The 19992-nt window shown below is 36.9% G+C and overlaps 1 long non-coding RNA gene across 1 annotated transcript in view; it reads left to right on the forward strand.

Annotated features, from left to right (window-relative positions):
• Positions 1 to 11389: 11389 nt before the first annotated feature.
• Positions 11390 to 19992, forward strand: part of LOC104657806 — a 26284-nt gene continuing 17681 nt past the window's right edge. Inside the window, exon 1 of the long non-coding RNA XR_004057180.1 lies at positions 11390 to 11434. This is a non-coding gene — a long non-coding RNA (uncharacterized LOC104657806). The remainder of the gene's footprint in view (positions 11435 to 19992) is intronic.

The following is a 19992-nucleotide window of genomic DNA, read 5'->3' on the forward strand; positions in this document are numbered from 1 at the left end:
AAGGAACACATATTTAAATATGCATATATTTAATTCATATGCATATTTGAAAAAGTAAGAGGGGATGTATTATTTCTAACTTACTTAAATTTTCAGAAGACTGAATGAGATGATATTAATACCTCCAAAAAAGGTAAACAATTAATAGATGTTAGCAATTTATTTTCTTTCTTATTTATTACCTGTTAGTGGAAGTCCAAAATCTTTCACACAAGACCTTTCTCCTCCTTGATTTTTCATGAACCAAGATTAGTGGCAAGGGAGAGTCACTCCGTCAAGCCAGGTGAAGAGAAAAAGCGCTCGATAGTCTAATTAGTTTGCTGCATGTTATCATTCTATCTCGGCCAAATGACAACCCTTCTGAATGCGTGTACTACACAGTGAATATTGCTTTACTGGCATGGCAATAGCAGTCTTGTTTGCCCATATTCCTGTAGAGTACTTAGTATTACCTGACACTTCATGCTCCAAGATTATAGAAATGTTAGTGCACATTAAAGATGCTCATTTTTTTTCCCCAGAGCTAGACATTTTGCTGAATCCACAGGACCTTCAAACCTGACTCACATTCCATGGCAAATTAACTGTTTAGGTAGTGTGGCTTGATTACTGTTTTGATCTTCTCCTTCTAATGAGGAATTTTTCTCTGAGGTCCTTTACAGCAAATTGTCTTTGATGCAGTCCCCACAGGTACTGACGTCTATTGCAGATTGTCAAGATAAGTGCAGTAGTTGCTTCAATTCCTGTATATATGTCCTCTGTCACTCTTCTATCAAGAGGTGGAATCTACTTCTCCCTCCTTAGAATTTGCAAGCCCTGTGGCTTGCTTTGGCCAACTGAATATTGTGGAAGCAATGCTTTGTGCCTTCTGAACAAGGCCTCAGGAGCCCTTATTTATTCTGAGACACTTGTGTTTGTTTCTACTACATGAAGAAGCCTGAGCTTGCAACCTGGATGATGAAATGGTATGTGGAGAGAAAGACCCAGCTAACAGGCAGCCCCAGACTCCAAACACATGTATAAGGCTATACTGACCATCCAGTCAAAGTCATGTCAACAGCTGACTATAGCCACATGAGTGATCCCAAGTGAAACCAGCAAGTAGAACCACCAGCTGATCCCAGCTCAGATTTCTAAGAGAATTAGGAGCAATTAAAATGGTGGTGGTTTTATGCTGCTAAGTTTTGGGGTGCCTTCGTTATATAACAATAGATGGCTTATAAATGAGCTTGGAATCCTGGGAAGAAAATGCTGAAATTTGTATTCCTTTCATTCAAGGAACGTGCCTGGGCTTCTTGTACATTTTAGTTTCCCCTCTTCAAGAGTTCTCCAGGAGGAAAAGCATTCTTATGTCAAATCACACCTATTCTTTTACACTCTTCCTCATGGAAAATATTATACTCTGGAACCTATCTATCCATGTCTATTTATCTATTTAACGAATTTAAAAAGACTACACATGTGCCCATTTTTTCTCATGAGACTATCTCCAACTATGAAGATAGAAGTGATGGCCTTAATTATTAAATTATTTAAAACTACTTTTTACTATCACCAATACATCACATAGCTGCATCATAATTTATTACATTATTTTCCTATTGTTGGATATTTATTACTACTAAAATTCTATTAAGAGTATATTTTATATACATATTTGTTCACATTCCCAGTCTTTTCTTCAATACAGAATCCTAGAAATACCATTACCAGAGCGTATAAATCTCTTTTTAAGATTTTAGTAACAACTAAAGTTGCTTTCCAGATAGGCTCATAGAATGCATATCCTTATCTAAGGTAGGTCAAAATAGCTATCTCAGCATTTCCTTGCCATTATGGACTATTAACTTTGTAAAAAACTGTTGAATGTTTGATAATAAAAAAATAGTATTTTGATTGCTACTGCCACTTCTTTTCATTTAGCACTATTTTCATAATCTTTTCTTTTTGGATAATTTTCTTCTACTCTTTTTTTTCTCTCTCTCTTTTTTTAGATGTGATCATTCTCTGTTGCCCAGACTGGAATGCAGTTGTGCTGTGCGATCATAGCTCACTGCAGCCTCAAACCCTTAGGCTTAAGAGATCTTCCTGCATCAAGCTCCTGAGTAGCTAGGACTACAGGTACAAGACACAACAGCTGGCTAATTTTTAAAACATATTTTTGTAGAGATGAGGTCTCTTGATATTGCCCAGTCTTGTCTTAATCTTTTGGATTCAAGTGATCCTCCTGCCTTGCCCTTTCAAAGTGCTGGGATTACAGATGTGAGCCATCATGCCCAACCAATCTTCTTCTACTCTTTATATACTTGTGGATTAACCTGGAAAGTACTCATTTTTCACATTACTTTGTTAGAATGTTTGATATTTTAATGATAGTTATGTGAAATTTTTCTTCATATTTTTATATGTGAAAAATAACATTTAATATTCATAAGAAAAAATGTTGTGGAATGAATATTTATTCCATTGAAGAGCCCACAAGCTTCTCATTTTATCACACCTTCTCTCTTTGACCAAATAAGTATATAAAGGTGTTTTACAGGGTTGAACACAATTTAAATTTTCTTACGGAAATAAATCTTTACTTACCCAGTTGTAAGCTAGTTTGTAATAATAAAAGACTACGAGCCTGGATTTCCAAAAAAAAAAGAGAGAAAGAAATACTTACAAGAAGCAAATTACATAAGAGACATTAATCTCAAAGCTTATTAGGCAGTTAAATTTCTTCTAAATAAAGCTGTTTCTCAACCTTTAAAAAAAAATCTGAAGTAATACTTCACAAGCATCTGCTAATGGTATCTTTTGGTGTTACTAGAAGTGATAAAATTATATTTGGGGGCATAACTTCATTGGACTCTTTGAAAAGAGATTTTGAGCAGCAAGGTCTCTATATCACCAACAAAAGTGGTAGGGGTGCTTGCTATATAAATTGTCTTACATACAAGCGTTTTTATTCTTAAGCTTCCTTCTGGAATTCAGATCACAATTTCCACAAGAAAAAAGGAAATCTGGTGTTTCTGACCCACAAATCCTTGGCATCAGAAATTGGTGGATGAGAGTGGGTAGGAAGTGGTCCCTTCGTGTCTGCAGTTCTTGTTGACTTTCCTAGACCAAACTATCCACCCTTCAACTTTGCATCCCATCCATGCGGATGTCTAAATTGATCTTAAATATTAATATTCAGCTTAAAACTAACAACTGCGTTTTCTGTAACCAGTCTTCTTTCTCTTTCTGAGGAAAAAAAAAATGAGTTCAAGAGGGTGGAAGGTAGTATAAAATTTTTGGTGAATGACCTTCTTGCTACTTGGAATTTTTATTGCCATGGAAACTACAACCACAATCCTTTCAAAGAGTTCTGGCTTAAGCACAGTCAAAGTCAGATTGTTGCAAGGCCCTTTGGAATAACCAGCACCTTTGCACCCTTTCTCTTAGCCTGGGTAAAGTTTGAATCCTGGAACTGGGCTTTGTGGAACAGCACAGTGGACATTTTCCGGCCTGCTGTGTTGCCTCTTATTCTATGCAGAGGAGAGTTTCATTCAAATCTTTGAGGTATGACTTTGTACCTGTACAAATGCCCCACATGTTAGTCACTCAATTTTAAATAGAAGTTTTATCCTTTTAAGAAGATCTGTTTCTCCTGTATACATTTGTCACTTGTATTGAAATTATAGATGCACAAGATTCATTAATTTTGAAATTGTTCTGCAAGTGTATCCTGATTCCCATGGATGATTTTCATCCTCTGCATTTACTTCATTGAAAAACAAATAGCTTGGAAATTACACACGTGTTTCAAGAAAAGCCCTGATTTTGCTGCTTCATGACTAGGACCATTCAGGATATGAAATAGGAGGCATGAAACAGCTAGAGTTTAAGATAAATAGATGTAGAACTAACAAACAACAAAATTGTGGCCACTATCCTCAAATAAGCATAGGCTGAGATGTATTCCAGAGAATGCCTATAAAATAATTTTTTAAGTTAAATCCCAAGAAATTCACGTGCTGAATTGGAATGCTGAAATAAAGAGATCTGAAAAGAGAAAATTTAAGGTTCTAAGACTTTGCTTGCTCTTTTTATCAATACTGCTTAAAATGCTGCAAGTCTCGTTTTCATTACATTAGATTTCTCAGCACTGAAAGGATAAGTTGCCGGCTTAAATTCAAAAAACATATATAAATTGACTATTTCATACAGGTAAGAGTAATTTAAGCCTAAGACCTAAGGTATGGTACTTGTTTCACTTCAATTGTCTTCTTTCCTGGCTAACATTAGAAAATATTAATATATTGGTAATATTTGACTTTTTAGAGTATATTCTGCAAAGCAATTGTAATTCCCCCACATATTTTTGTATACATCAACTAATGGACATTCTGATCCATACATAAGATGAAAATAGCTCTCTAAGTATATAAGTAAATTAATAATGATCAAATTCACCCCTGTTTAATCATGCAATTATCAAGTCACTAAGAAAGGCTGAAGAGTTCAGTAAGACAATAAACATATACCCACCCTCTTGGGAAGCTCCAGGAAAGCTATCATGTGCTAGCATGTTGTATTGAACTGAGAAAGCAGCCTCAGAATAACATAGAATGAAAATCATCTCTTCTTACAGTTCACCAAGTTGAGGTGCAAATTAGGGTCACACATTTCTAATATTCCTATGATATGATTTTGAATTATCTACTGGCCCTTTTCACACGTTAGATTCCACTTGTCTAATCTCTGTGATACATACCAAAAACTCCAGGAAGCTTAATCAGCCAAAAGGTCAGTCCAAGTTACTATAAATTCACAGGGAATCAATCAGAAAACTTGTTCTGACTGCCTGAAGACCATCTGCTACTATTGCTGGCTTCTGTTGGCTCAGCTTGCTGTTGAAATAGGAAGTTCCATTAATTCATGTAATAGTTGTTGAAGTGTTGTTCTATCTACCTGGTGTACATATGTGCATGTGCACGTGTGTGTGTATGTAAGTGTGCATGCATATGTCTGTGTATGTAGGAAACTCTAAAGAGTTTTAATTTGTGACTTGACAAGTATTAGAGAATGAGGGAGAGAAGGGGTCAGATTGTGGGTGGCCTTGTGGGCCAGGCTCAGGAGCTCTGACTTTGTTACAGTCAACAGAGAGTTTCAAGTAGAGGTATGAAAATCAAATTGAGCTTATGTAACTTGCTTTATTGCAATGTGAAAAAGGGACTAACAGGAGAAATGCTGAAAATACAGATATGAGTAGGGGAGTTTTCCAAATACAAGGGCCTGAACCAAGGCAACTATTAATAGGAAAATGGGAATGTAGATAGTTGCAAGTATTCTTGTGTAACTTAAAATTTCATAAAGCATTTGAGATTTAATTTTAATTCATGCATATGAATCTGAATATGCTCTCTTTCAAAAAACTATATTGTTTTATAAAGAGTGTATGAACTTGCCATTTAACTGTTCATTTATCATCTGTTAGTTCATTATTCAAAACTTCATTTTCTGATGAAGATGATCAATAAATATTTGTTGAGGTTTCTAAAGAAGTTAAGCAACATGAATAAATTATCTTGGTTATTAGTTAAAGAGATTGCTATGCCATCATTTTAGGCTGACATCCATTCTGTTTTTGTTTCACCATTACAAAATTGAGGGGACAAGTCCACACTATGGCCAAACGCATTAACTGAAAGAGAGCAATCTTCACTAATAACCCAAGTTATTTTCAAAGATTGAGGATAAACTTCCAAGGATTATTAACCTAACAGCATGATTATTTTGCATGATTCTAAAGAAGTTCATCAAGTCATAATGTTTGAACATTCTAGTGGTCTCTGCATTACTGGCTGACTGAAGAGTTGCAAGAGAATGAAGGAGGTTTTGACTTGTCAGTCATACTCAGTCTTCACTGAGAAGTCAGGTGTGTGTGCCAAAGGTCTAAATTTTCTGAATCAAATGACTAAAATGATTAAATTAAAGCCCCCCTCAGTTCTGCCTTCCATGTATTTTTATGCCTAGCCTCTTACTCTGTTAATTCCTATGAATTGCAAGTGATCACTGTCCCTTCTTCAACAGGATTCCTCTTCTTCAACAAAAAAGAAAATTCATAAAATAAAATCTACATAATTGAATCTCCTAAAGATTATTGGAAAACTACAATCAAGCATTTTGTCAAATGAATGTGCTGAGGTAAAAGAAAATAAACAAGTAATAAAATGGATTTACAATGATTGTAGGTTTTCCCCTCCCTTTTAAAAAAATATGACTATGACTTTAACTGATTTTTAATGCGTCTTTGTCTTTCTTAAAGAAAATATTTTTAGAGCTATTATGTTTTTTAGCCATGCAGTATTGCAAGGGAAGTTTATATTTAAATAGATTCAATTGGTTGTTGGGTGAAATGATTAGAAAGTCTTGGGAAAATAAATTGTCAAATAATAAGAACTTGTCCATTTCTCATGGAGCGTGGGCTTCACTTTCTGACTCTCTGAGAATCCTGCAATTACAGATAGTCATTTAATAAAAATGAGAATCATTTTGCATGCTCCTGTTTCTAGAAACGCAAATACAATATACAGGGAAAGAATTTGCTTTCAGCGTTTTAAATTAAATTTACCATGAAGCTGTAATATGAGTTCCCTCAAGTTCTTTTAAATTAATATTTAATATTCTTAGTTGGTGTAACAATTTGGTAGTAATATGGGTTTATGAAAAGATAATAGGAAAAATTGAAATAAAATGTTTGGCAGCTGTCTTTCCTCTTGCCTTTTTCTCTGAGTGTGAGTTGTGCTGAGGCCACAACAAGGCCTCCTAAGCCTGTTTTGGGTTTTGTAACAGGATACCATACACTGGGTAATTTATAAAGAACAGTGGCTTATTTCTTACAGTTCTGAAGGCTGAGACATACAAGATCAAGGGGTGGCATCTGGTGAGGGCCTTCTTGCTGTGTCATCCCATGGTGGAAGGTGGAATGACAAGACAGCACAAGAAAAAGAGGGGGGATGAACTAGCTTTTACAACAATCCCATTTTCTCAATAAGAACCTACCTCTGTGATAATGACATTAATCCATTCTAACCACCTCTTAAAGATTCCACCTGTCAACACTGTTGCACTGGGGATTAAGTTTCCAACACATGAACTTTGGAGAACACATTCAAGCCATAGCACATGCTAATCAGGTGCTAAAGGGAGCTCTCTATTGCCTACATACCAATGTGTGGATCCCACATGGTTTGAAAGGATCAAGTCTTTCAGCACTTATCAACTTAAAGGTACATCAGTATAAAAATTCTAAAAGAATAAGTTATTTTAGTGGTCACCTGGAAAGCAATATAAACATAGTCAGTTTTCAGTTGGTCTAGAAATAAGAATGTTGATGGGCACATTTCTCCTATTCATATGCCCATTTGTTGCTTGAATCAAGTTACAGACAACTTTTCAGCCTGTGAACATTTAACATAAAAGAATTTCGTTGAAATGCAAAGTTATTTTTATTTTCATAGTGCTATGTTAACATTTTGATACTGAGAATAACGATAGTCCTACCCAGTATGTTTGGATACCAGCTAACATCTGTATCTATTTTATTATATGTTTCAAGATAGGATGAGATAGGAGTTAGATCATTCCTGTACTAAAAGGAGACTGCTCCTTAGGTCGTACATGTTAAGAAACACCTGGCACAAAGAGCTTTGACATTTCATGTAGATTCTCCTCCATTTACCCAGGAAGAGCCAGGATAGAATGAGGCACTCATTAGAAATGAATAGTCTCTTAATTCCTCTTTCTACCAGTGACCCTTTCAGTAGAATGAATATTTATTTAGACAAACAGCATGGTGGTCCATATTCCGGTTTTAATCTCTCTTCAGATACTTGTCCCAGAAAGTCTTTTATTTCAAGGTTTTTTACTGTGTTGTCATTTGGTTGTTTAGATTGTTTAGATTCATTATTTATTTTACATGCTAGATATGCCTTTTAGTCCATGGATGCCATTGAATTTATTTTTATTTTTCTAAAACTTGGCACAATTTCTATAACATAAGAAACACTCAATAAATATGTTTCCATGGTTTTGTTTAGGAGGGAAAAGATGAATATTATGTTTATGCTGCTAATCATAAGCACAGATCTCTCTTGCTGTACATACATATTATCCCACAATTTAAAAATTGAACTCTTTTTTCTTAGAATGAACATGTAAAGAGAGACAGAGAGTAGGAGCAGAGGTACTAGTAAGAAACTGTGTGCTCTGTATATGTGATAAATCTATCCTTAATAAACTAGTAAGTTCTTGTTATTTTTCTTCTTCACTCTTTTCTCCTCTTCTGTTATCTTTATTACATGAATTAATTCTCCTGAAATAAGTCTACCAAAATGGAAATTTGAGCCAAAATATATGAGCACTATGAAAAATGTGTTCTCTTTCACAAATACACACATACACATACACACATACTCTCTCTCTCACTCACAAACAAAACCTTCATGCAATGTTAGAGCTGAATGAAAAGTTAGAGAACATTTTCTGCAGCTTACTCTTCACAAGGGATTATGTATAGAGGGCTCCGATTGGGAATATGCATTATAGAGTCAAACACACCTGGATTTCAGTCTGGAGACATTTGTTACTTAAGTTTCCGTTTCTTTATTGATAAAACTGGCATAATAATACTAATTTATCGGGGTTGTTTAGTATGATAATAAAATGATGTGCTTAAGGTATGTGTTGCTGTATATAGAACATAGCTGCTCAATAATTTTAGCAATTATTTTTTCCTGAATCATATATGAAAATGAGGTGGTATTTTTACTTATGGCTTTATCATGAGTGTGTTTTTATAGACATGCTCTAACTGACTTTAAATTTCACAAAGAATGATTGTCAAAGTCAATAAAACTGCAGCCTGTTGCGTTTTGTCTTTTACAGGTATGTAGTGAATGAGAAGAAATAGTGTGACATTATAAAAGAAGCATTGCAATAGGAAAAACGTGAACCGAGTTTCAAAACTTTGGTCTGACACCCTTTTTGTATAAACTTGAACCTGTCCCCTGGTGGTTTTGGGCCTGAGTTACTTCACCTTATAAAGAATTACATGATCTCACTCACAGGAAGGCAGAAATCTGGGCCAAACCCTTGGTTTTTCCAGTCATTTGCAGATCAGAACTCTCTATTCCTATGAATGGCTTTTTCATATGTATTTATCTTACACTTTTTTTAACATGAAGTTGTCATGGACTAAGTAGAAAGAAGCTAGACCAGCATAGTCCAATAGAAGTTTCTGTAATGAAGAAAATGTTCTTGCCAGAAATTAATATGGTAGCATTAGATGGTATGGTATCTAATGAATCAGTAATTAATATGGTAGCAATAACCAGGGGGATGGCTATTTAGCACTTAAAATACTGATAATATGACTCAGGTCATATTAAAATAAAATAATAAAAATTCAGGTACTGAATTTTTAATTGAATTTTAATTAAATTTAAATATAAAGAGCTACATGTGGCCGGTGGCTAGACCGTGGGACAAAACAGACAAGACTACAGGAAGTCCTCAGTTAACGTACCCAGTGTGTTCTTGGAAACTGCCACATTTTAAGTGAAATGACACACAACAAAACCATTTTTTTATCAACCTTATAAAAAAATGATGTTGAAGAAAATGATGTTATTTGAGGACTTGCTGTGTATCTTTCGCTTAAAGTCACAGTTTCTAAGAATCAGTGGATGATGTTAATTGAGGACTTACTGTACAGAAAAGGGTCAAGTCAGATGCACCCTGAAGGCCTAGTTATTGTGTTAAAATAGATTTGGCAGATTATTAAAAGAGTTCATCTGTTTTTAGAATAACAATATACATGAGCTCATGAGAGCAAACATACTTCAAAAGGAATCCACTTATGTGTGACAGAGCCTTGACATGGGAAGTGGTAATATCCTCTACTTAATTTTTAATTGACAAATAAAACTTAAATATATTTATCACGTACATTTTTTGAAATACATATACATTGTAAAATGACTAAATCAAGCTAACACATGCATTACTTCACATCCTTACCATTTTTTTTTTTTTTTTTTTTTTTTTTTTTTTTTTTTTGTGGTGAGAACAACTAAAATCTACTCTTTTGGCAATGTCAAGAATGTAGTATATTGTCATTAACTATAGTCACCACGTTGTACGATAATTATTTTTATTTAGTTTCCTCTAAGTATTTCTCTATTGTATTAAAAAGGAGTGCTGCTGACGAAAACCTCGTGCTTAGAAGGCAGTGGGTTGGATTCCCACCCCATCTCATCTTGAGTCCTTTCTACTTTTGGGTTATCAAACAGTGCTGAGTGAAGGAGAAGAACAGTCATTTTGTAGAACAGAATTTAGAAATTTGTATTATGTGCTGCCCCGGTTTGTGGCACTGTATGAAATAAAAAAAAAATTATTTTGGGTTACAATAGGTAATTTAAGGGAATACTGGAAAAGTAGATCCCTTTTTAGTAATTGGGATATCCTGTAAAATATCTCAATATTTTATTTAATATTTTTATCTATTTTACATACCTAATACTTAACAGTTTATTTAAATGAAACCTGAATACCAAATGCAGGATTTGTGTTTGTTCAAAAATTTTCATTCATTTTTCCGAAACTGTTTTTAAAAACTACAAAGCAATCATTTCAGTGTTTCACGTTTCACAAAGCACTTCTATGAGCATATGTCATTTGGCTCTCAAAATAAAATAGTCCTACTGTTCAGGTGTCACAGTGGTCCTGGCTTTTTGTCTGTTTGTCTGTTTGTTTCTAAGATAATGAAAGTGAGTTTAAGCCAATTTAAGTGACTCCAGTGGGCTCATAATTGAGTGTTAGAATCAGAACTTCAAATCCTGCGTCTTTGCTACTAAACTGCCCCACTCTGTACCCTACTTATCGTGCTGATTAGGTGGCTTTTCTCTCATAGAATCAATATGCCACCAAAAGGGAGATTGCTTTCTTGCCTAATGCTTCTTTTGTTAGTTATACTTTGACCCGGAGAAATTCTCCCTTTGGAATTTTGCAAGGGATAAAAGCAAGCCCTACATAATGTGATTAATGGTTCTGAAAACCATTTTCCTTTTAAAATGCTTTGTGGATCATATATGCTTTAGAATTATTTATTTTTATTTTTATTTGGCTTGTTTGGCTTCCTCTTTCCTCCAACACAGATTGCTTACTGGGGGCCTACATAGTACAGATTTAATTTTAAACGTGTATTTAAAGATACAATTTAAATACAATTTCCAGCACGGGTCTGGCTGAGTTTTCCTTCTTTCAATGTAGAAACTCCAGGAATGTCCATTGTGCATGACATGAGGGCAGTTTTATTGACAGTTTATGCGGGCAGGGGGAGGTAAACTCATATAACCTTGTTCCTTACAGAGGTGTAGAAAATCTCTAGCATGATGTAATGGTAAGCACTTGATGTTTTCTTCAGATTTTTCCTCATAAAAGGAACAGTTCTTACTGGAAAACTGTTCCAAACAGATGTTCATAACTCTAGCACTGGTATTGCTTACCCTTAGAGTATGGTAGGTCTTTGAACATTCTTCACAGGGTGCCTTATTCAAGAGTCATGACTTTATGTGCAACATTTATGTTCACATTACAATAAGACTATTTATGATACTATGGGTTTTGACGTTACTCAGGGGGTCCTCAAGTTAGAGAGTCATTAATATGTCGAGCTGTCTTTGAGCTATACACTTTTTTCTTAATATTTTCTTGTTTTTAAATAGCACGCAAAGCAATTACGAGACCAAATAAAACCACAAAATGTGAAAAGGTTAAAAATGAGCAGAAACAGTCAGCATTTCCAGGTTATGATATACAAATATATCAACAAATGTCTATGTGTATGTTCAAATAAATATTTTAAGTCATGTGTAGATTTACTTAGCTTAAAAATGGACACCAGGAATATGAAAAAGGAGAAAACATTTAAGAAGACACATTATTACAAAACAGTATCCATTGATCCTCTATGAAATATGTTTGTTTGTTTTGAGATGGAGTCTCACTCTGTCACCCAGGATGGAGTGAAGTGGCGCAATCTTGGCACACTGCAACCTCCAACTCCCGGGTTCAAGCAATTCTCCTACCTCAGCCTCCCGAACAACTGGGATTACAGGCTTGCGCCACCATGCCCAACTAATATTTGTATTTTCGGTGGAGACAGGGTTTCATTATGTTGGCCAGGCTGGTCTTGAACTCCTGACCTCAAATGATCTGCCTGCCTTGGCCTCCCAAAGCGCTGGGATTACAGGCATAAACCACCATTCCTGGCCTGAAATATGTTTTTTTAATGCAATTGTATTATGCTCAGTAATATTCTGACTTGAACATATGTAAAGTCAGAACTGTGGAAAGGAACTAACGACAGGGCTATTGGTTGTATTTTTTTTTTTTTTTTGAAAATTACATGAATAATTGTTGATTCCAGAGGCTTTAGTAAAGATTATATTCAGACAGAAACACAGTTTAAATCAAGCAATCGGTTGTCTATGGATGCGCCTACACAGTGAATGCAGCAAACAGCAGCTTAAATTGCAAGACTGCAGTGAGTACATGCACCTGGAAGCAGGGATGAGGGCTACTTGACTTCTAGTATGGTTGTTTAGGCACTTCTGGACAACTAATAAGAATTTCTTTTTCCTTTTAACTTTTATTTTAAGTCCAAGGGTACATGTCCAGATCTGTTACATAGGTAAACTTGTGTCATGGGGGCTTGTTGTACAGATTATTTCATCACCCAGGTATTAAGCCTACTACCTGTTAGTTTTTTTTTACCTGTTCTTCTCCCTCCTCCCACCCTCTATCTTCCGAAAGGCCCCAGCGTGTGTTGTTCCCCTCCACGTGTCCCTGTGTTCTCATCATTTGGCTCCCACTTATAAGGGAGAACATGCCATATTTAGTTTTCTGTTCCTGCATTAATTTGCTAAGGATGACCTCCAGCTCCAACCAAGTCCGTGCAAAGGACATGATCTTGTTCCTTGTTCGTGGCATAGTATTCCATGGTGTATATGGACCACATTTTCTTTATCTAGTCTATCATTGATGAGCATTTAGGTTGATTCCATGTCTTTGCTCTTGTGAATACTGCTGCAACAAACATATGCGTGCATGTGTTTTTACAAGACCTCTGTACTCACAGTCAAATATAACCTCTGACACCTTGAGTCTGGGGACACACTCAAGACAGAGGAGAAGAGAGCAAAAAGAGAGAAAGGGTGGGAGGGGGACAAGGGTTGTAAAACTAACTGCTAGGTACTATGTTCACCAGCAGAATGACAGGACCATTCATATCCAAACCTCGGCATCATATGTGTGTGTGTGTGTGTGTGTGTGTGTGTGTGTGTCCATATAACAAACCTGCGCATGGACCCACTGAATCTAAAATAAAAGTTGACATTACTTAAAAAAAAAAAAAGAGGGGAAGGGAGAGGGAGACAGGAAGGGAGGAAGAAAGAATACAGTGTGCAGTTTAGCATGAATCACGCTACAAAGCAAATTTGTGTCACATAATGCTCATAATATGCATGGAAGCAGATAATGTTTTTGTTCCCAGTTCACTGATGAAGTCAGCGAGGTTCTAACAGGTTAAGAACCATGTCCATGTTACACACATAAAATGCTGTACCAGCTGGTCTATCGGAATCCAAAGTCCATGTGCTGAACTTCGCTTGCAGCCTTTGACTTAAAACTGGAGGAGCGTAAGGAGAGGTACTGAATATGAAGTAGGACTAAACGGATGGTGGACTGCAGGGTTGGACAAAGAGAACAGTTTGACATAGTATCTCCAAGGTCAGTGGGCAAGAGGGTGTTTACAATGTTCTTCAAGGGAGGCAGCTGTGGCCAATAAAAAGGGAATTTCAGAGAGAATCATGGGAACCTAGGGTGCTGTGAAAGACTAAAAGACAGAGGAGTCCCACAGAGAGAATTAATGAAAGACCACAAGCACAGCGGGAAAGCCAGGTAGCAAGGACCCTGCTCAGGGTCAGGGTTCAAGGTCAATAGAGTAATGATATGAGCAGCATCAGGGGGTCCTCACATGTGACAAACCCCAGTAAGAGAAATGGTGTTTATTTCATCACCTAGAAAAACACTGTCCAAGAAATTTTAGTTATAAGGAAAATGATCTGTATTTATGCTTCTTAATGCAGAAACCACTAGCCATATATGTACTCGAAATGTGGCTACTGCAATTGAGAATGTGACGTTTTAATTAAATTGAAAAATAAATAGACACACGGAGCTCATGGCTACTGTATGGGGCAGCACAGACGAGAGCTGTAGGATTACAGGGAGAGGCAAAATATAGATTGACCTATAACTGACATCAGATAGTAAAACAGCATTGATATCAAAAACAGAGACTGTTAGGCCTTTTAGCACTTTGTCAGGAACTCGGGTGACAGTTGGACAGTATAGGCAAAGCAGCTGTTTCAGGCCTTTTTTCTGCTCTCACTGAAAGCAAATTCTTCTTTCTTATTAGGAATCTGGCTTGATATATTCTCTTTCATGTATGTTCAAGCTTATTTTCCTCTTCCCTTGCAAGCATAGTTATGTCTCTCCCACACTAAAAACAACAAAAATTACCAATAATAATAATAATGTAAATACTTCCTCAGCTTTCCTTATCCCTCCAGACACACCTGTCCCTCCCTTCTCCCTCACATTGCCAAGCTTCCTGAAAAGGGCACCACATAGAAAAGATTTTCACATCTTTGTCTTTCATTCATTCTCAGCCTACTGATCATGATCCTCTTGCTGAAAACAGGCTCACTTCCCTGAAAATACTAATGTTGATAAATCCAAAGACACTCCTAATTTTTAACCTTAATTGAATCGTGTGTCCGCATTTGCCCATGTTGAACACTCTCAGAAAATCTCTTCTCTGTTGGCTTCAATACCATAATTCTCTCTAGACCTTTTTGTTCATTCTCTTGGCCTCCATGTTTCATCCTTTTTTCTTTGCCAGTTTATTTGTCTACTTTTAAATGATGAGGCTCCATAAGGCTCTTCTTAAAGCTTTTGTTTTCTCCACCAAAAATATTTCCTGGTCCTTCTCATTCATTATAAAAATCTCTCGGGAGGCCGAGGCGGGCAAAACACAAGGTCAGGAGACCAAGACCATCCTGGCTGACAGAGTGAAACCCCGTCTCTACTAAAAATACAAAAATTAGCCAGGCATGGTGCACGCCCTTATAGTCCCAGCCACTTGGGAGGCTGAGGCAGGAGAATCGTTTGAACCCAGAAGGCAGGGGTTGCAGTGAGCCAAGATCACACCACTGGACTTCAGCCTGGGTGACAGAGTGAGACTCCATCTTAAAAGAAAAAAGAAAAAAGAGAAAGAAAGAAGAAAGAAAGAGAGAGAGAGAGAGAGAGAGAGAGAGAGAGAGAGAGAGGGGGGAGGGGGAGGGAAGGAAGGAAAGGAAGGAAGGGAAAAATCTCTAACAATACTATTACTTAATTTTGTGTGACTCACTGGTCCAGGCACTTTATAGGCCTTAATTTATTCACTATTGATAACGGGGTTATAGCAGATACTACTATTGTCTTCGTTTTAAAGATAACACTGAGACTCAGAGAAGCTAAACAATTTGCTCAAGGTTGAACAGTTGTTAAGTTATGAGAATGGAGATTGAATGTAAGCACTGTCGCTCTAGGGTCCATGTTCTCACCTTCTATACAGTGCTGGCTATATGACGACTCAATTTATTGCTCATTCCATTTTTCTACAGCTCACATTGGAGCACATTAATTAGTCCATGCATGTCCATCCTGATAACCCAATAAGCAGCAAAAATGCTTTTGATAAGCACGTCTGCTGTCTGCCTGTGTGAATGTTCCAGCGCTTGCTCAAATTGAACAAGAACAAAATGGAGCTATTCTTTCCCAGCCCAACCCACCCTTCTGTATCAGGTTATAAGCATCACCATCTACCTGAGAGCCCAGGTGAGGATCAGATGTTCATTCTGGACTTCCTTTTCACATTTCACACCATCTTATCTTTTGCATCCCCCGTTTCTTGGCATAGTTCAGGGCTGTATCATTTCTCAGTAGAATTACTCGCACACACTCCTATTTGATCAGTATATCCTAAGTGCACCCAAGCCCCCCAAAACACTCACTCATATAAACAATCTGGTCCTAAAACTCTTGCTAGCATCATGTTTCTAAAATGCAAAATAGAATTAACTTTTTTTTCTTACTTAAAATTATTTAATAGCTTCCCATTGGACAATTTTAAAAACTCCCAAATGCTTTAGCATGGCAAGTGAACTTCACACATACCTTCCTTGCCTACCTGTGCAGCCTTGCCTCTCGACTCACACCTGTGTGTGGCCTCTTTAGCTTCCACCTTTAGCTCCCTAAAAACTATGCTGCTTCAGTCGCTTCCATCTTCAAATCTGTTGTTCCTCTGCCTAGAAGCCCTTTGCCTCTTTCACACCTTCCTTGCCTCACTCAGGACCTACTAGGACTTTCTCTTCTCATGCCTTATATTTTAAAGACTTAGCTATTATGTTTCAGTTATACAGTTCCTCTTTTCCTCACTACTTTAAGAAGAGGGACTGTGTAGCATTTTTTTCCTCTTGCCACCGCATTTTATTGCTTGGATCCTCAATGAATGTTTGATGAACAGCTGAAATGAATGTCATTTCTCCTTCTTACATGAGCACTTTGGCTATTTATGAGAATGGAGAGGAGTCTCTTGGAAACTGACAATAAGAAATTTAGAATACCTCCTCCATTCCACCCCTTCCATCAGCCCTGAAATTCTCCTCTCTAGGCAGATTTTTCTCACATTTTAAGGAGGGAAATGCCACTCTGGAGATTCTTTCCCTTTGGTAAAATGCTATTGGCAAGTCTCCTAGAGCAGCAGGGTGGGGCTCTGGGGAAAGGAGGGACCACACACAAACAGCAATGCTCAGAGAATTTTCATTCCTGCTTTATCCTCCATTACTGCACCCACTTCAAGAATGTCCTTAAGTCTGGCAGTAGGTTCTGAGACAGCTACCAGAAAACATGTAGAAGCCGCAGAAAATGTATAATTTTGCCTGAAAAATACAGTCTCTTTGCATTTTCTAAAGTACAGTGAGAGTTTAGAAGCTATTTTCTGTTCTTGGGAAGAACATGGCAGGGAAAAGGTGGGGGTTGTGTTGATCCCCCACAAGTAATGCCAAAAAAAAATTTTAAGGCACATTTTATTGCAAAAGTATTGTGTAGCTCCTATGAATAAGGAATGTAAAGGGATGTAGTTATCTCATGGATTGATGCTCTTCCTAATTATTGAGTAGAAACTATTACCAAGGCATACCTCTCCTTGTGTGGGCCACATACCCATGGCACTGATTCAGTAATGCTACTACTAGTAATAACTACAACAAGAGCTAATATTATGTGCTTACTATTTGCCAGTCATTGTTTTAAATGCCTCACATAACTAAATGTTTCACACTTAGTTACTAAATGCTTAACCCATAACTCAATAAATCAAACAATATATAAACACCTTTCCAAGGAAATCATCTAATTTAGGTAGTTTTTAATGTTTATTAGTTTATGAATGGCAAAAGTAAGGCCCAGAGTGGTTGGTTCCTCAAGTTTCTACAGCTAGAGAGTGTAAACGCTAAAAATCCTGGGCCTATGACCAGCATCTGGGGAGTCAAAAGAACTCCACGACGTGAGGTTTTCAGTACTAAAAATGCTGTTCTACCTTTGAAGACTCTTCTTATAGGGACTGAATCCCAAATTCTGAAGCGTCACATAACCACAAATTTTTACCGATCCATTATTGTGTTAAATGCATAGGTGTGCATGACTACCATTTTATAACTAATTATGTATAATTGAATTCCCAAGTATAGAATATCCCTTAAGCTGCCCCAAATAAAGGCAATCTTGTCCTAATATGAAATCATCACCTACATAGCAAACATCTCACTGTGCCTGTGTTAGGTTCTGATTTTAAGAAAAGAAGGGGAATCCACACTGCAGTCCATTAGCCATCCATTAACCAGTTACAAAGCTCCTACTCTGTAGCTGGTACTGTGTTAGGGCCTAGACAGAGAGATGGGAATAGCACTGCAGCCCTGCCTTCAAGTGTGTTTGGTGTCATGAAAGAATCCATTTGTGTTCCTAGACTGAGCTATATTTTCCATTGATTGTCATTTTTGTGTGCTTCTTAAATAGTAAGATTATTCATATTTGCCTTATCTTTGTAAGAAGTACAAGCCATAAATACTCATAAAAAATGGAAAAGAAAGTGATAAAGAGTTGAGCAGATATAGGCATAAGAAACTAATGGTGAAGAAACAAAAGAAAATCAACTGCAAATATAGGAAGTGTCTGGAGAAACCTAAAGGCAATTGAAGAACAAGAGAGTACATTGGGGTCACACATGGGCCAGCCAGGTCTCTTTGGAGACAACTGTTTACAATGATGTCCAATTCCTACTTGGATGATCAAGCCAAAATTGGTATGTATCATATCTCTGGGGAAACGTGAAAGGGTGATGTCTTTAGCACCTAAGCCAGTGAACACTTGGGATATTTAGTCGAGTAACTGGATGTAACTTAACTAGAAAGAACTTTCGGATTCTTTCTCAGAAGGCCATTAAGAGAATCAGGCGTTATACTTTGAGAAATGTGACCATGTATCAAATTTACAACCTGAAGGAAGTCAAAACATGTTGACAAACCAAAGATAATTGCAGGAAGGAGCACTGGAAATAAGACAAAATTAAAATTTAAAAAGTGTTTTCCCAAGTGGATTTGTTTGTTTGCCCATTCTGAATAATGAGCATGCAAAAGATTAGACAAGTGTACTGTGGGCTTTGGTGAAGGCAAAGAAGGCTGAGGACTGCAGGAAAGCCGGGCACTCAGAGCACAGGTAAGGGGAGAGGGAGGGAGATGCTTGTAAATGAAGGCAAACTACATATTATAGAGGCTCACAATCAATTAAATATTTGAGTTTTATATTCACATGAAAACAAACAAAATGTCAGAGGTCTGTTGCCTGATCAGCTTTGGAAGCTTTGAATTGAAAATGGGCAAGGATTTTATGCTCTGCATTCAATTACTGAGTAGAACTCACTTTGACCCTCAAAACAAACAGGATATTTCACGGAGATCCAGAGAGCAGAGAGGAAAGGCTCTTGAATTCCATCTGATATTACACTCAGTGTTCAGCTCTATAATTCTCTCCACCAAACAAAAGAGCCAGCTGTGTCAGTGTCATCCAAAATCTGAAGTCCTTTCCAGCTAGAAGCCTCAGGGAAAAAAAAAAATTCTATACTAAAAAATTAGTTTATTTTCTATGTAAATAGAATTAAGGTTAGAGGAAAAAGTCCCTTGTTTTTCATTTGTTTACAGACTCCTAATCAATTAAAATATGTATGAATCATTTTCTAGTGGAATTCATATGAGAAAGTAGAGCAAAGGGATGCATTTCAGATATGGGAGATGAGAACAAAGGAAAGGGGGATGAAGAAAGGAAAGGGAAGAAAAGAAAGAAAGAGAGGAGGAAAAAGAATAAAGAGGGAGGGGAGAGAAGGAAAGAAAAGAGAAAACTAGGAGGAAATTTCCTCTTTCTGCTGAGATATTTGACATACATAATCAAATGTAGCCTCACAACTCTTCTGAGAGATAGGTTGTACAATTAGACCCAGATTAGAGAGAGGAAAGCAAAGCTTTGAGAAGTTTTGTAAGCCAATGTCTCATATTTAGCAAGAATTGGAGCCAGACATCCACCCAAGTCTATCTGCCGCCAAATCCCATGCTTGTGAGGTTAGCCTAGGATGGAGAGGGGGTGATATTCAAATTAGCTCCATCTACATCCCATCTACCTGAGATAGATGTGTGGTTACCCAACACTGAGCATACATCGTGCCCAAGGAAGTGACTTTTTTAGTGGAGTAAAATTTGGAAAAACTCATTTTGGCCAAGTATTTTATACACTATATGTAAA

This window comes from Rhinopithecus roxellana, chromosome 5 (genome assembly GCF_007565055.1).
Source record: "Rhinopithecus roxellana isolate Shanxi Qingling chromosome 5, ASM756505v1, whole genome shotgun sequence".
In the NCBI taxonomy this organism is placed as follows: domain Eukaryota; kingdom Metazoa; phylum Chordata; class Mammalia; order Primates; family Cercopithecidae; genus Rhinopithecus; species Rhinopithecus roxellana.